At 38.1% G+C, this 16,435-nt stretch overlaps 1 protein-coding gene across 1 annotated transcript in view; it reads left to right on the forward strand.

Annotated features, from left to right (window-relative positions):
• Positions 1-396: 396 nt before the first annotated feature.
• SLC8A1 (solute carrier family 8 member A1) overlaps positions 397-16,435 on the forward strand; it is a 477,484-nt gene continuing 461,445 nt past the window's right edge. The window contains exon 1 of the mRNA XM_055399277.2: positions 397-502. The gene's annotated coding sequence lies outside the window, so the exon portion shown is untranslated. The remainder of the gene's footprint in view (positions 503-16,435) is intronic.

Here is a 16,435-nt window from a genome sequence, read left to right on the forward strand (position 1 = left end):
AAATCTTTAAGGATCAAAACCCTGGTAAGGAACTGTAATCACATCTTTCTTTTCACAAAGCTCAGGAAACCCACATCCTGAAAACTCTATGTGGGAATCAGGTTAAAAATTGGTCGTTCTCTAACTATCTAGAGAGTAAAAATGCCAATCTGAACGTGTGTTTGTGAAAAGGCATAGTGGCAGGATGGCAGGGTGGGAAATGGGCCTGGCTGGAAGGATCTCTATATGTGTATTTTTATCATCCATGTGTTGGATGAAGCGGAGAGCTGCCAGATAGCTTCTTTTCGACAGCTTGGAGTTACTGTTGGGAACAGATCCATGTATGGAAGCGAAAGCCGAAAGGCACAGATAAGCAGAGATCCAGCTATGCAAACCATGTTTAGAGACACTTAAACGACAAGCATCCCAGGTTCTTTCTTTCTGGTAAATTTGGAGAAGCCATCACCCCGGGTCTTTTCTCACATCCAGCCCATGCGGACTGATCGGCCAGGCTCAACCAGAGGTAGGTGCAGGGCTTTTGTGATGAAACGTTTCTAAAGGGTCATTTGTGAATATTCCCTCCCAAGCTCTTGAGGTCCCTTAAGGGAAGCTGCCAAATAATATTTTGAAAAAAAGAAAGATTTGGTTTGGGGCTGGTGACTAAGAGGTATTTAACAGCTCTGCCTTCACAGGACAGGGCAGCTTAGTTACAGAGGGAAAGTGGCAGCAAAGAACTGCTCCCAAATAGAATTCTTTTCTCTGGGGTCACTTACTGTTTGGATTTCTGTGGATACGAATCTCCCTCAATATTGCCAGCACCTTGGAAACGGGCCCCAGCTTCCCGTGGGTTCTGATACTGTGTATTTTAGGGGAGGGAGGTAAGCTTTGCCCTCTTCCTTGCTTGCTTGTCGGAATCCAGCATATACTCACGTGTGTGGCTAGTTCTTCCTTAGACCTAGGAAGAGCTGCTTGTAAACGACATTATTATTTTTGGCAGCTGAAGTCATTTTTGCAGTGTTTCTCAGTAGATGGGAGGTTGATTACATCCCGTTCAGAGATTCTTGGGTTGTTTTCACAAACATGGGGTCTTGCGCAAGTTGAAATTGCTGCAACCAGCTGTAAGCACTAGACTCTTCTCACTACCTTCAATATTTCTTTGTTGATAATGACTAAAAACTAAGGAGCTTGAGGGAAAGCTATGTGATGATAATTTTGCCATCAGTGATGTTCAGGGGATGGTAGATTGTGGCAGAATCACAAAAGCTAGATGTCACGGGGTTCAAAGTAAAAGCAAGCATATGAAGGCAGGAACAGTGTCAGAATTACTATGACTTTAGTTTCCAGGATGCTGGTTAACCGAGCCAAAGCTTATCAGATGCATGATGAAATGCTACCCCAGCTAATTACCAAATGGTAATCATTAGATCAGTAAGCATTTCTTTTAAAATTGTCAGCAAAATCTATGAACTTCTGCAAAATACAAAAGTGTGTGTGTTGGGGGGAACTGCAGCTCATAACTATAAAATGTCTGTGTGTTTTCAAGACTGAATTAAAAGCATTTTTACACAAGATAATGGAATTTAAATTCAAAATTTCCCTCATTGAGAATATTGTGTCTATATTTCATGGAAGATTTGAACCAAGTCTTCATTTAAGTATGTTTTTAATCTTAAGATAGAACAGGAGAAGGAAAAAAAAAAAAGAAAGAAAAATTGAGTGTGATTTTTCCTTCTCTGATGACATATATGACATGGAAAATGATTAATAAACTAATGTTAAGAAAATAATAAAAACAGCTTGTAATACTGACCAAGGAGATAGTCATAAATTACATATCTGGGAAAAGGATATAGGCAAAGCGACTTAAATTGTGTGGTAGGTTTCTTCAAGCTGTGGATGTTCTCTAAGACCAAAAAAATGTGGCAGGGAAAGAAAAAACAAGGTTTTATTTCAATAAAAATACATTATCATTACTAAAATAATTATCATTCTAAATATTCATCAAATTTAGATATCTAGTCTATTTAAACTGACAGGATGTTATATTAACAACACATTCAAACTAACCCTTTCTGCATCTCTAAAATAAGCTATTTTACTTTATCTAAAAATGCTAATATTCTATATCTGCAGGCGAGAGAGAGAAGGAGAGAGAATAAACTATGCCTTCTCTTTTTAAACTAACAGAGCTAACTAAACTGTCATAACTTCAGCTAAAGTGGAACAGGCCTTCAAAAGGATGGAGTTAAAATAATTAAACACTACATACCAGCTGACTTTCCAAAAGAAATAGCACAGCAAGAGTTTTGGCAATTTTCAATATATAAAAGGTTAATCTAAATTATGTCACTAGTGTTTGTGATCGGATGCAATGCATGTATGACATCTACTCTTTCTCATTTGTGTATTGCCAAGTGCATTTCAAGGATGTACCCCTCGTGAGAAATGTCTGTTCCTGTTTTTCTTTAGTAAACAAATTTATGAAGTATAAGTAATAAAGAATTACTTACTGTTATTTTAAATATATAATATGTCATCTATGAAAAAAATATTGACCGTAAGCTACTTGCCCTTTTGACTCATGACTTCTTAAGCATTTGGTGATGACTGTACATGTTAGAAAATCTTGAGTTCATATTTTGAGAAGAGAATTGGAAGTGTTGACAGTTTATGTGAAAAAAACATGACTTGAATGCTCTATGCTATAGTTAGCTGAGGTAGAAGCAAATTCACAGAGGCCAAGAATGACAGAAAAGTTGAATTTTGTCCTGAAAGGATAGAGCACAGATTTCAGGTGTCTGTCTGTGAAAGGCCAGACCAGATAGATCCTGAGCCTGTCTGCTACAAAAAGAGCAGGTGGAACAGATGTTTTTAGGGGCTTTGATGTGAACAATATCCCTGAAAATGTTTGGGGAGCATTTGTATGACAGTTAAGAGTAGAGATTCGCTTTTCCAGAGGCATGGAAAATGGTGACCCAGAGGCAAGGCCATTAAGTTTCAAGGAAATGAGAATGATTACTCTAAGGAAAAGAGAATCTATTGGGAACTTCAAATAAAATAAAAATTTCTCTAATGATTAAAACTGGACATTCATGGCAGATAATTATTAAAGTATCTTTAAGATGTAAAAAGCATCAATTCGAAAGTATCAGTTCTTTGGCACTCAACCTTCTTTATGGTCCAACTATCACATTCATACATGACTACTGGAAAAACCGTAGCTTTGACTTTACGGAACTTTGTCAGCAAAATGATGTCTTTGCTGTTTAATACACTGTCTTGGTTTTTCATAGTGTTTTCTTCCAAGGAGCAAGCACCTTTTAATTTCATGGCTTTTAATTTCATGCTTTTTTTTAATTTCATGGCTTTTAATTTCATGCTTTGAACTGTGGTGTTGGAGAAGACTCTTGAGAGTCCCTTGGACAGTACGGAGACCAAACCAGTCAATCTTAAAGGAAATCAACCCTGAATATTCATTGGAAGGACTGATGCTGAAGTTCCAATGTTTTGGCCACCTCATGTGAAGAGCCGACTCACAGGAAAAGACCCTGATGCTGGGAAAGATTGAGGACAGGAGGAGAAGGGGGCGACCGAGGATGAGGTGGTTGGAAGGCATCACTGACTCAATGGACATGAGCTTGAGCAAACTCCAGGAGATAGTGAAGGACAGAGGAGCCTGGCGTGCTGCCGTTCACAGGGTCACAAAGAGTCGGACACTACTTAGCAACTGAACAACAACAAAGAAATGAAAGGGGACAAATTACCATGGCACTTAGTCTGCTGAGGAAAAAATGGCCTTTTCCATTCCATTGACACCTTCCCATGAAATGAGCCATGGTTCTCAATTCATGAAAATCACTGGACAGGGAGTAGAGGAGGGGATGTCCACTATACCCTTGATGAACTAAATATTCTCATGGGAGTCCAGGAAAAGGTAGCTTGTTTTTTAATCTACCCCAGGAAATTCTAATGTGTAACCAACACTGAGAACCAGTTTCTTTTTGCAATAAAAAAGTGGTCATCAGTCCAGTTTATTTTGTTGCGGGGAGTTAACAGAACAGCTAAAGATAAAAAACATGCTGTTTCCCAGAAAGGTGATTTCTTGGAAGTTTGATTGAAGTAATACTTTCTGACAGAAAGTACCTGTTGAAAAGTTTCAACATATTTAAAAAGCTTTCACTAGATATAGATCTATTTCATATCACTCATACTCCCTGGCCCGAATGCTGGCCACAATTATTGAAAAGTAAAAATATATGTATGTATATGTGACGTTATGGGTCTTAACTACAGCCACCAAGTGAAACTTCATATTGTTTTAGCTAATTATCAAACAGTAATCTTGAAAGGGCATATTAATTTTGGATAGCAACAGTTTTCTACGGATTAGGAAAATCATTGCCTTTTTTGCCTAAGTGTCAAGAACTTTGGAGAGGGGTTGAATGATTTTATGCAGAGGATATATATATTAATCTATCATATCAATAAATATGAATAAGAAACTAACACTAGCCACAATACTAAGAGGCTATGTAGGGCCACACAAGACTCCTTGCACTTGTCAGTAAGAAATGAAGACTGGGCTCTCTGAGCCCTGCAAAAATGATTCTGGGTTGAATGCAGATAGAGGATAAAAAACACTTTTAGATTTCAGCTCAGGTTACAGAGGACAATTTGAGAAAGGGGGTGGAAGCAGTGATTAGAATGTTGACTACTGAGGGTGACTTCAGTCTGACAGCCTAGGTTTCAGGTCTGCCTTCAATGTATTAATGGCTACATGAATTTGGACAGGTAACATCATCTTTGTAAGCCTCTATTTCCCTCTCTGCAAATTGTGGATAGCAATAACCATACCAAAGCGGTTAAGTAGCAAAGAGCAAAAAAAGAGTTTAGCTTAATTGCCTGTAAATGGTGGTAACATCTTTGTAATCAATATTAAAATCAGATGTATTTTTCTTACGAGACTAATTTCCCTGTCATTAGAAATACTAGACCAAAGAATGATCACATTTTAAAGAGAGCGTATGAATTCTTGAATTCCTTTCAATTCAGTTTCTAAAGTTAACCCACCACTAATACTGTTCATTTGGGAGATACTGATTAAATACTCTTTAATCAGCTGATCACAAACACTGACTTTCCCTCTGACTCCAAATAATATCATGGTGAGTCTGAAAACTATCATTTAAGATGTCAAAAATAAATACATATGTATACTCACTCACAAGTATGAAAGACATACAAAAGCTGTATCAAATATGAAGTCATAAAAAAATGAAGTCATATATTAATAAATGAGAAGGGTACCAGTTAACAAGACATTTCTTTAATCGTTTTCTAAACAAGGTCTGTTTTACATAGAGATAGATGAATCCATTGAATATTTATCTTATTCAGAGCAATGCATTATATTCTAATTAATAATATATTATTATAATAAAGTCTCTTCAACAGTTTGCCCTCTCAGAGATAAGATGCAATCATATGTAAAATGACATATATACTATTATGTTGTTATTATGCAATTATCAATTGCAAGCTATTGTTGAATTTCATTTAAAGAAATAGAATTTTAACAAACTATTTCTAAATCTTAACTTTACTGCTGCTGTACCCATATAGATAAAATATTATGAAATAAAAATTCTTTTTTTTTTCTGGTTAAAAGCCTGAGTTCAAGATTCAGACAAATCAATAAAATCCCAACTATGCTTCTTATGTCATTCTGGGCAAGACCTAATAACTGTCCTGAGGTGTGTTGAACTCTACTGTTTTCCAAACACACTTCTAAGGAACTCTTATAGATTAATTTATAAATTCTAAAAATTACCCTACAAGATTGGCAGTCATTTTGCTAAAGAAGAGTGAAGTTAAGTCACATGCCCAAGGTCACACAGCAAGTAAACAGAAGAGGAAGAATTTGAAGCCTATTTTTAGCCGCTGTATTTTGCAGTCCCACAACTGTTTCTTGGCCTTTAAAAGATAGAGACAAATATATTAATGCTTAAAAAAAATTAATGGACAAGAAATATACAATATAGTGTCTGACAAGAAGTAAGAGCAAGCCACATTATTCTTCTTAGTTTCAGTTCAGTCACTCAGTCGTGTCCTACTCTACGACCCCATGGACTGCTGGACGCCAGGCTTCTCAGTCCATCACCAACTCCCAGAACTTACTCAAACTCTTGTCCATCGACTCAGTGATGCCATCCAACGATCACATCCTCTGTCGTCCACTTCTCCTCCCGCCTTCAATCTTTCCCAACATCAGGGTCTTTTCCAATGAGTTGGCTCTTCACATCAGGTGGCCAAAGTATTGGAGCTTCAGGTTCAACATCACTCTTCCAATGAATATTCAGGACTGATTTCCTTTAGATTGACTGGTTTGATTTCCTTGCTGTCCAAGAGATTCTCAAGAGTCTTCTCCAACACCATGGTTCTAAAGCATCAATTCTTTGGCGCTCAGCTTTCTTTTTAGTTCAACTCTCACATCCATACATGGCTACTGGAAAAACCATGGTTTTGACTAGATGGATCTTTGCTGGCAAAGTAATGTCTCCACTTATATGCTGTCTAGGTTGGTCGTAGCTTTTCTTCCAGGGAGCAAGAGTCTTTTAATTTCATGGCTGCAGTCACCATCTGCAGTGATTTTGGAGCCGAAGAAAACAAAGTCTCTCACTGTTTCAATTGTTTCCCCATCTATTTGCCATGAAGTGATGGGGCTGGATGCCATGATCTTGGCTTTTTGAATGTTGAGTTTTAAGCCAGTTTTTTCACTCTCCTCTTTCACTTTCATCAAGAGGCTCTTTTGTTCTTCACTTTCTGTCAAAAGCGTGGTGTCATCTGCATATCTGAGGTTATTGATATTTCTCCCAGCAGTCTTGATTCCAGCTTGTGCTTCATCCAGGTTGGCATTTCACATGATATACTCTACATATAAGTTAAATAAGCAGGGTGATAATATATAGCCTTGACATACTCCTTTCCCAATTTGGAACCAGGCTGTTGTTGCGTGTCCAGTTCTAACTGTTGCTTCTTGACCTGCATACAGATTTCTCAGGAAGCAGGTCAGGTGGTCTGATATTCCCATCTCTTTTAGAATTTTTCACAGTTTGTTGTGATCCACACAGTCAAAGCCTTTGGTGTAGTCAATAAAGCAAAAGTAGATGTTTTTCTGGAACTCTCTTGCTTTTTCAAGAGCTACAACATTTCAAACGGATGTTGGCAATTTGATCTCTGCTTCCTCTGCCTTTTCTAAGTCCAGCCTGAACATCTGGATGTTCATGGTTCATGTACTGCTTAAGCCTAGCTTGGAGAATTTTGAGCATTATTTTGCTAACATGTGAGATGAGTGCAACTGTGCAGTAGTTTGGCATTGCCTTTCTTTGGCATTGACTTGCTTTGGGATTGGAATGAAAACTGACCTTTTCCAGTCTTGTGGCCACCTCTGTGTTTTCCAAATTGGCTAGCATATTGAATACAGCACTTTCACAGCATCATCTTTTAGGATTTGAAATCGTTCCACTGGAATTCCATCACCTCTACTAGCTTTGTTCGTAGTGATGCTTCCTGAGGCCCACTTGACTTCATATTCCAGGATATGTGGCTTATTGTCCACTTCATCTGATAAATGAGGAATCTAATCATTTGAAACAATGTTTCTGAGTACCAACTATATAAGAAATAGTTTGATTGTCCTTTATAAACTAACATTTATAAATTGTTGGCTAGACACTTTTAAGAAACAGAGGTTAAATGATTATTTTATGACTGTATTCCATTCTCTTTACATAATCCTCTCTCTCTTTCATAATACCTACTTTTTCAATAAATGTGTCAAAACTTGTATATCCTTCCCCCCCTTCCAGTCTTCACTGTTTATACAGCAGAAATGATTTGTATAAAAATGATAAAGTGAGATAAAAATTATTTAAATGAAAGTTAGTATTGTATTCCGGGTCCCATCTCACAAACATACTAAGTCACATTTAAATTTCAATTCAAAATTTTAAATGAAGAACAAGAGATCTACTCAGCATTCAACTTACATTTTAGATAATGCTTATGAGCATCAGACCTTCAGGAATTCAATATATAATTTTCACCAGTATTGTAGAGTGGTGTATTCATTTATGAAACTTATAATTAAAATGTATTTTAACTGTGCTAATACAACTTGTACAGAAGTTAGTAGCTCATTTTTTTGCAAAGAAAATGGAATGAAAGATTACCTTTTTTCCCTCTACTTTTTATCAGGCATGTGAAAAGGATTAGCGTTCAAACCCACCTTCTCTCACTCTATGTTTATGCCACTACACATTCAAGAACATTTAATATACTGTTTCCCCAGAGATGATTTTGCTGCTATTAATTTGAATATTGTTTTGCCTTAAAAAGATAAATATCTACTGTGATTCATGTAGGGGATAGGGAAAACAAATAAAAAGATGAGTGATTTAAACAACAAAAAAATGAGGTCACTGTAGTTCCCATAAATCTATAGTCCCTAATAACTTACAATTCTTAAATTATCACCAATCAACAATGCTACCAACAAACAGCCATAATAAATAGTTAACTGAAAGCATATCATTTTTTGAGCAATATAAAACGTTGAAAAACTAAAACAAAAGCACAGCATGCTAAAGATCAGACACCCAAAATTTCATTATAAAGAAACAAAATTGAAGTAACACTTAGATACTTAGTTTTTATTCAATATGTGTTTACCAATACCACAGTTTAGGATCTTTAGGGTAACACAGACTAAATAAATAACTAGTAGAGAAAATATATGTCCCAAAGCTCTTTTTCTCCCTCAATAATCCATTTGGGTTAAGCTAAAACAAGATGTGCCCAATTTATTGGATCATTTTATGTTTTTCAAAGGGATATCTAATAAATACTCACTGAACAGTTTGAGAACCAGCTCTTCAAAAGTTCGCTGAGCTTGTGACCTTCCAAACTACATCTTCCAAAATGCGATCAGAGAAGGAATTATTCTTCAGCATCTTTGGTGCAATAAGAGGTCTTGTTATCTAAAACCAATGCCTATGAAATATTGTATAAAATGAATCACCATCTCAGATGTTGAAGACAGGCTAACATGCCACTAGCTCTGAGAAATCTTGCAGATAGATAATCTGGGTATGATCTTGTTGTTAAGCTAAATGATGGTTTAGAATCCAGATAAGGTGTAGCCCATCCCTGACCTTGCAGCCTCCATGGCAAACATCAGTCATGTCATTGTTGCTGACTGAGGCTAGGTTTGTCTCAAAGTCATTCTCCCTCAGATTATTGCAGGCAGCCATAGCTAATTGGCCAGAGTTAATACATAGGATGAAATGTAGCTGTCATCCAACATGGAACCATCTCCTGGAAATAGTTAACCCTGAAAGAATTGATTAAATCCAGGCCTCTAGTTTTAACACAAAGAACAAGCTATTTAACAGCCTCTATGTGAAATAGTAGAAGAATGCCTAGCCTGTGTGTGTGTGCTCAGTGGCTTCAGTCATGTCTGACTCTTTGTGACCCCATGGACTGTAGGCCATTAGGCTCCTCTGGCCAGGGGATTCTCCAGGCAAGAATACTGGAGTGAGTTGCCACTCACTCCTCCAAGGGGTCTTCCTGACTCAAGGATCAAACCCTCGTCTCCTGCACTGTATGCAGATTCTTTACCGCTGAGCCACCGGGAAGCCCTGTATGCTTAGCTTATGGAATTGCCAGTTCAACTTCCAACTTTAACAACTTCATCCGTATATATGCATAGTTATTCTAAAGGTATAGGAAAGTCTTTTGAATATTGTTTTTGTTGTTTTGGGAGGCGATAAAGGTACAAATCACCTAAGGGGCTTCCCAAGTGGCACTAGTGGTAAAGAACCCCACTGCCAATGCAGGAGCTGTAAGAGACACATGTTTGATCCCTAAGTCAGGAAGATCGCCTAGAGAAGGGCATGGCAACCCACTCCAGTATTCTTGCCTGGAGAATCCCATGGACAGAGGAGCCTGGCAGGCTATGGTCCGGTCCAAAGGGTCACACAGAGTCAGATACGACAGAAGAGACTTAGCACACAACATTTTACACCAGTGAAATTATGTGATTCTGTCGTTATACTAAACCTGTTGGGTTCCTGGAGCTACATTAAATACCAGGAAACACAATGCTGAAGAACTTGGTCTTGTGGGGCAAAGAATCACAGAAACAGGCTGTCACAAGGCAGTTTCAGAAGAACTATAGGAAAGGGTTAAATAGCACAGGCCAGTGGAGACTCAGGGAGGTGGCAGCATTTGTAAAAGTCTAGAAGAAAGAGAAAAATATGCCACATTAGGGATAGGAAATGACAAATAGTTCAGCATGGCAAGAGGTGGTTTTTGGCTGTTTTGGTTTTGGTTCTTTATGGAAGTATAATATTCCCACAGAAACATGTAGCAATGCATTTTCACAAACAGAATCCACTCATGTGTTCATGTACCCAGCACCTAGATCAAGACACAGAATCAGTATTAGCACCTCAGAAGGTCCCCTGATAACATTTTCCAGACATTTTCCCCCTCAAAGTTAATCACCAGACTGATCTCTAAGCAGTGTTTTGCTGTTGCTAAGATTTGAGGTGTGGACTAGCCAGAGATGAGCTTGGAGGGGCAATGGCAGGAAAAAAAAAATCTCTTTTATCCTCTAAAGAAGGTGGAACTTTGCTCTGAAGGCAGTGGGAGTGGGAGACCGGCTGGGGACACAGAAATTAGCCAAGACTGTGACCATAGATGTGACAACTCTTAATTTTGTATCTCCACTACCATTTTCTGACATAAAATAAATAATTCATTTTGAATGAATTAATTTAGTCTGATGAATAATTGAGTGGATAAATGGATGTTTTTATTATTATTATTATTTGGGGGGGTGCTGTGTTGGGTCTTCGTTGCGGCAAGCAGGGGCTACTCTTCGTTGCAGTGTGCAGGCTTCTCATTGCAGTGGCTTCTCTTTTGCAGAGCATGGGCTCTAGGGCAAGTGGCCTCAGGTGCTGAGACTAGTGGGCTCAGTAGCTGCAGTTCCTGGGCTCTAAAGCACAGGCTCAGTAGTTGTGGTGCATGCGTTTAGTTGCTCCACAGCATCTGGGATCTTCCCGGATCAGGGGTAGAACCCATGTCTCCTGCATTGGCAGGTAGATTCGTTACCACTGAGCCACCAGTGAAGCTCCTGAATATTCTTTATTTACTCTAAGTAACGTATTTATTATTGAAAGATAAATAAAAGCATAAACATATCTTAACAAGTCACACATGTGCTAAAGGGATACAAAAAGGAAAGAATTTTAAAATGATTATTTCATTCTTCTTATAAGAACCAGTGAGATAAAGCATGTAATATGTTTGGTTTCTAGCACAAAGTAAGTGCTCAATAAATGGTAGCCATTATTGTTATTCATTTAGTAAGCATTTATTGAGCATTTTTCTTTTCAAATACTGTGTTTTGTATATAAAATGATGACTGAGACATGGTGCTTTTTCTCAAATAATGTATTAATAAAGATCCAGGAAATAAAGATGAAGAAAATTTCCAGACAGGCACAGGTGCTCAGGTTCCCACAGGTGAGGGACAGACTCCTTTCTCCGGAAAAATGCAGTGGTGCTCTCTCCACCAGGAGAGGCCTTGGCAGGATGCTGGAGGGCTTGGTCTGCCTGGTCTGGTCTCTGGGGCCAGGGCTGGGTTTCCGTCATGTATGGCAAAAGCCCTACGCGTGCTGTGCTTTTTCTCCTTGGCATACAGTTCACAGCTCTTTGGCCAATAGCAGCTGTGGAAATTTACACTCCTTGTGTGCTGGAAGCTGTCAATGGGACAGATATTCAGCTAAACTGCACTTTCTCCTGCTTTGCCCCTGTGGGTGATGCTCTCACGGTGACCTGGAATTCCCAGCCTTGATATGGAGGCCCTAAACAGTTTGTTTTCTACTACCATGTGGAACCCTTCAAACCCATGAGTGGGCGTTTCAAGGACTGAGTAGTCTGGGATGGGAACCCAGAGCGGTATGATGTCTCCATCCTCCTCTGGAAGCTGCAATTTGATGACAATGGGACACACGCCTGTCAGGTGAAGAACCCACCTGATGTTGATGGGCTGATCAGGGAGATCCAACTCAGCATCATGCAGTGAAAAGAAGAAAAGCTCAACCAGCAAAAAAAAAAAAAAAAGGCTTCTGTTTCTTTCGAATACACAGACTAACATGCTTACATGGAAGGTGAAGATTTCCCAGAACAAGAACCCTAAGATAAGGTGGAGTCAATGGAAGCTTTTCTTTGGTGTTTTTAGTTGAGATCCATCTTCCAACCAGCGCTGCAGAGTATAACCACCTAGGTGAGCAACATTTCTCTGGAGCCAGCATAAGGCTCTTGAGCAGATACCACCAGACTCACAAACAGCTCTGTAACTAAGGTTTTATTTAATTTTAGAGTGCAAATATTTTTCAAATGCTCACTAGCTTTTGTATACTAAGAAGCTATATTTTTGCCCTTGAACACTCCTTGTGGACTATGACTTATATACTCATATATTGGCCTCAAATGAGATAAAAACTAAATTGTCTGTCACGTTTCCTTTGATATATTAATTTCTTTAGTGCAGCTTTCTAGCTACTAGTGTTGACATGTTTACTCTTCTCACACTCTCAGTTAAAAGGTGAACTAATTCAACAGTTTTGATTAATTAACAGAAAATTCAAACTGTTAAATAACAGTTTGATTTTTATGGCTCTCCTTAAGTATGAGACACATCTTGTTTTATTGAATTTCTTTCAATACTATAGATGGCAGGTCTTTGATTTTGTTTTCGGTCAGTTGATCCAAGGTTTATGGTAGCACAAGCCAAAACCACAGAGTAACTAGGGAAGGTGACATAAATGCTAATAGACAGACGAGTGCCACCTCAAGATGAAATGCTTGTCACATTTTTTCTGTGCTCTGACAAGCAATCAACAGTTCTGATTTTTCACAAGCGGTGAATGACTGCTTACCTTATATATTCCCCACTTCCAATTCAATTATTTATAACAACAGAGGAAAATCTATGTTCATTTGTAAACTGGAATCCTTACACAGTTAAATGGAAGGATTCTGAAATAATATATTACAATATAAAATTTAGGACTAGTGAAAAGAAATCAATCCTAAGTGATGATAATTTTCTCTAGTGTCATACAAAGATTTCAGAACTGGAAGAGATGATTTAAATATTTTCTTTCTTTTATTTATTTTTTGGTTTAATACAGCTTGATGCTTTCAATTTTCACCAACTAGGCTGAAGATGTTATTTCTTTTAACAAACTGGAATTTCAAAATAGTTTATTGTATTTAAGGATGATGAACTTTGATATTTGTTTCCCAATACTAAAAAAACCCCCATCCTGGTATAATTTGCATATGAACTTGAAATATTTTCCATACCTGTCTCATTTTACCTTTTATACTGTCTAAAAAAGTAGTTTCAGTACCCAGTTTTGAAACTAAAAATCAGATTCAAAATCCATATTACCTTTCATTCACATTTTCTATTTTTCTCTACAATTCAACCTTTGAAAATATAATAACTGCATATTTCTTCAAACAGATGGCCTGGATGAAGTGTAAAGAGGTAGTTAAAAACTCATGGAAGGTGTTTCCAGCAAAACTTGTAGTTTCTGTGTCTTGGCTAAATACTCAAGGGTTAATACAGCCCCATTGTTCAGTGTCTTCTACTTAGGTAGAACTTTTGTATTGTAATTTATTTTATTATTGTGCTTTAAACACTATGTAAATAACCATCAGTAATAAAGCATTACAATTATAAAAAAAAAAAAAAAGAAAATTTCCAGAGATTGATAACAAGGCAGTAGTCCAGGACAAGTCAAAAGGAATATAAAACTGGGAGGGAAGGTAGAAGCCAAGCAAAAAGTTTTATCCCTTCCTCAGTGGATCAAATTGTGATGTGATAAAAGGGAAGATAAACCATGGGGTGATGAGCAGAAATTGTTCTAAAGAAAATTTTAAGGTGACTACACCTTCAATAATATAGCATTTATTTCTAGAGTTATATCTACCTTGTCTGTTTTTATCTTTGTTTTTATATGCTTTAGTCTAGGATGAACTAAATGGAATGGACCAAAATCCTACTAGAGAATATTTGCTGGGAAAGGGAAGGATTTTAATCCCGAGGAGGCCAGAGTTAGAATGGTGCCTAGAGATCATAAACACGATTTTTACTACATCACGGTAAGAGCTTAATTTGAGATAGAGAGTAAATCAGAGTGGAGATACATAAAGAAACCCAGTAGAAAGAAGTTTCTTTGATACTTTGACCTCCTGGTTATAACATTATCTGAAACTCAAGCTGTTCACTGCATCCATTGGGGATGATTTATCCTTCTTACTAAACATTGGGTCAGGTCCCCCTGTGTAGATGAGATGGGGCCACAGGGAAATTGATCCGTGCCAGGTGGGCAATGGGCAATTTCCAAAAGGCTTGATAAGGAACAAACCAAAAGGTGACAAATGTCCCTATACCTGTACAAGGTCTTGAGGGAACACTTCCCTTCTTTAGTGTGCTTCCCTGCCTTATTTGGAGTCTGTACTGGTATATATAAAGTCTCTGTTTCTAAATGACTGGCTCAATTACAGATCAATTTTGAAAAACAAGGAAACAAAGTATTGATAGATTTAATCCATATGTTTCAAAACACTGCACGTATGTCAAAAGAAAACACTTACCAATCAAAATACCTAGAACTGAGGGAGATTAATGAAATCAGCTAATCATTTTTAAAATGTCAGTGTTCTAAAAAAGGCAAGGGGGGGCAGTCATTTTTAACTGTTTTGCTAATTTATGTCGAAGCATTAAATATTACAAAAATGGTGTGCAAAGAGGACCTATATAATCTGGTGGAGATTTGGAGTGTTATTATAACTGCAGTGTTAGAGAAAGAACTCAAACAATAGCAACACAAACAAAAACCACAGCAGGATAAGGAGACAGAGAAAGAGACAAGAAAGCACTTTTCGATAGGGTGATCAAAGGAAATGAAATGTGAGCAGAAAACTAAAAGCTATGAGAAAACAAGTCAGGTGAATGGGGAGAAGATTTCCAGACAGAGGGGGAAACCAGCAAGTGAAAAGGCACTGAGGTAGAGCATACTTTATCTGTTCTGGGAACAATAAGGGGCCCAAGGAGACTCGATAAAAAGTAGAAGAGTGACAAAAAATGACATCAGAGATATAGCCGGCAGCCAGTTCATCAGGTCTTTGAAGCCCATAGATTTGGAAGATTCAGAGAAGAGATTTTAATTCCAGGAGGATTAGGAACCCACTGGAGTATTATGAACTGAGACATGAAATGAGCTAATTTACATTGTAACACTTTATGCCAGCTAGAGTGGGGAGAATAAACTGTAGAAAGGTAAAAATACATAAATAAACCAAGCAAGCAAGCAGGTGGTAATAATAGACACCTTTATAGGTCAGTTGTCTATATAATTGGTCAACAGAATCAGAACATTTTTGAATATAAAAGGGGGAAGATGAGTTATCACACTGGCTCAACAGCAGTGAACTGGGAACGTCACAGACAAACTGGGACATATGCTCACCCTAATTAAAGGGCTGTTGTTGAGAATAAATTAGTACTGAGTAGGTGTTCAAAGAAAAGCAGCCAAAATAAGTAGCTCCCAAACTCTTTCACCAAATACTAGTGAACTGAGTATTAATGGGCTATAAACTAAAAGTAATTCTTTGAGAGAATAAACCAGGGATTACTAGACTAAACTCAGGTAAACTGGTTCTTTACTAAAGGAGTTCCGGAGTTTTTAAGACACTAAATACCTGAGCACTGTTGATCACATGTGGGCTTCCCTGGTGGCTCAGATGGTAAGTGTCTGCCTGAAGTGCAGGAGACCCGGGTTCAATCCCTGGGTTGGGAAGATCTCCTGGAGAAGGAAATGGCGACCCACTCCAGTACTCTTGCCTGGAAAATCCCATGGATGGAAGAGCCTGGTAGGCGACAATCCATGGGGTTGTAAAGAGTCGGACACGACTGAGCAACTTCGCTTTCCTTTATTGATCATATGCAGTGTTTACCCATTTCTCCATCATTTGTCTCTAGATTTTATTTTTTCAAGGAATTAGTACCTTGGGACCCCAGTCTTCCATGGAACTCAGTATAGTGAGTAATGGTCCAGGAGAAAGGTACAGTTCAGAGAGAGTGGGATGGATGATGGATGGATATGGTTCAGAGATTTGACCCAGGCGTTTTAGTTAGATTGTGCTTCCTTGGTGGCTCAGACGGTAAAGTGTCTGTCTGCTATGTAGGAGACCCGGGTTCAATCCTTGGGTCGGGAAGATCCCCTGGAGAAGGAAATGGCAACCCAATCCAGTATTCTTGCCTGGGAAATCCCATGGACAGAGGAGTCTGGTAAGCTACAGTCCATGGGGTTGC

The sequence above is a fragment of the Moschus berezovskii genome, chromosome 11 (assembly GCF_049115385.1).
Source record: "Moschus berezovskii isolate FMDL1 chromosome 11, NW_MosBer_1.0, whole genome shotgun sequence".
In the NCBI taxonomy this organism is placed as follows: Eukaryota; Metazoa; Chordata; class Mammalia; order Artiodactyla; family Moschidae; genus Moschus; species Moschus berezovskii.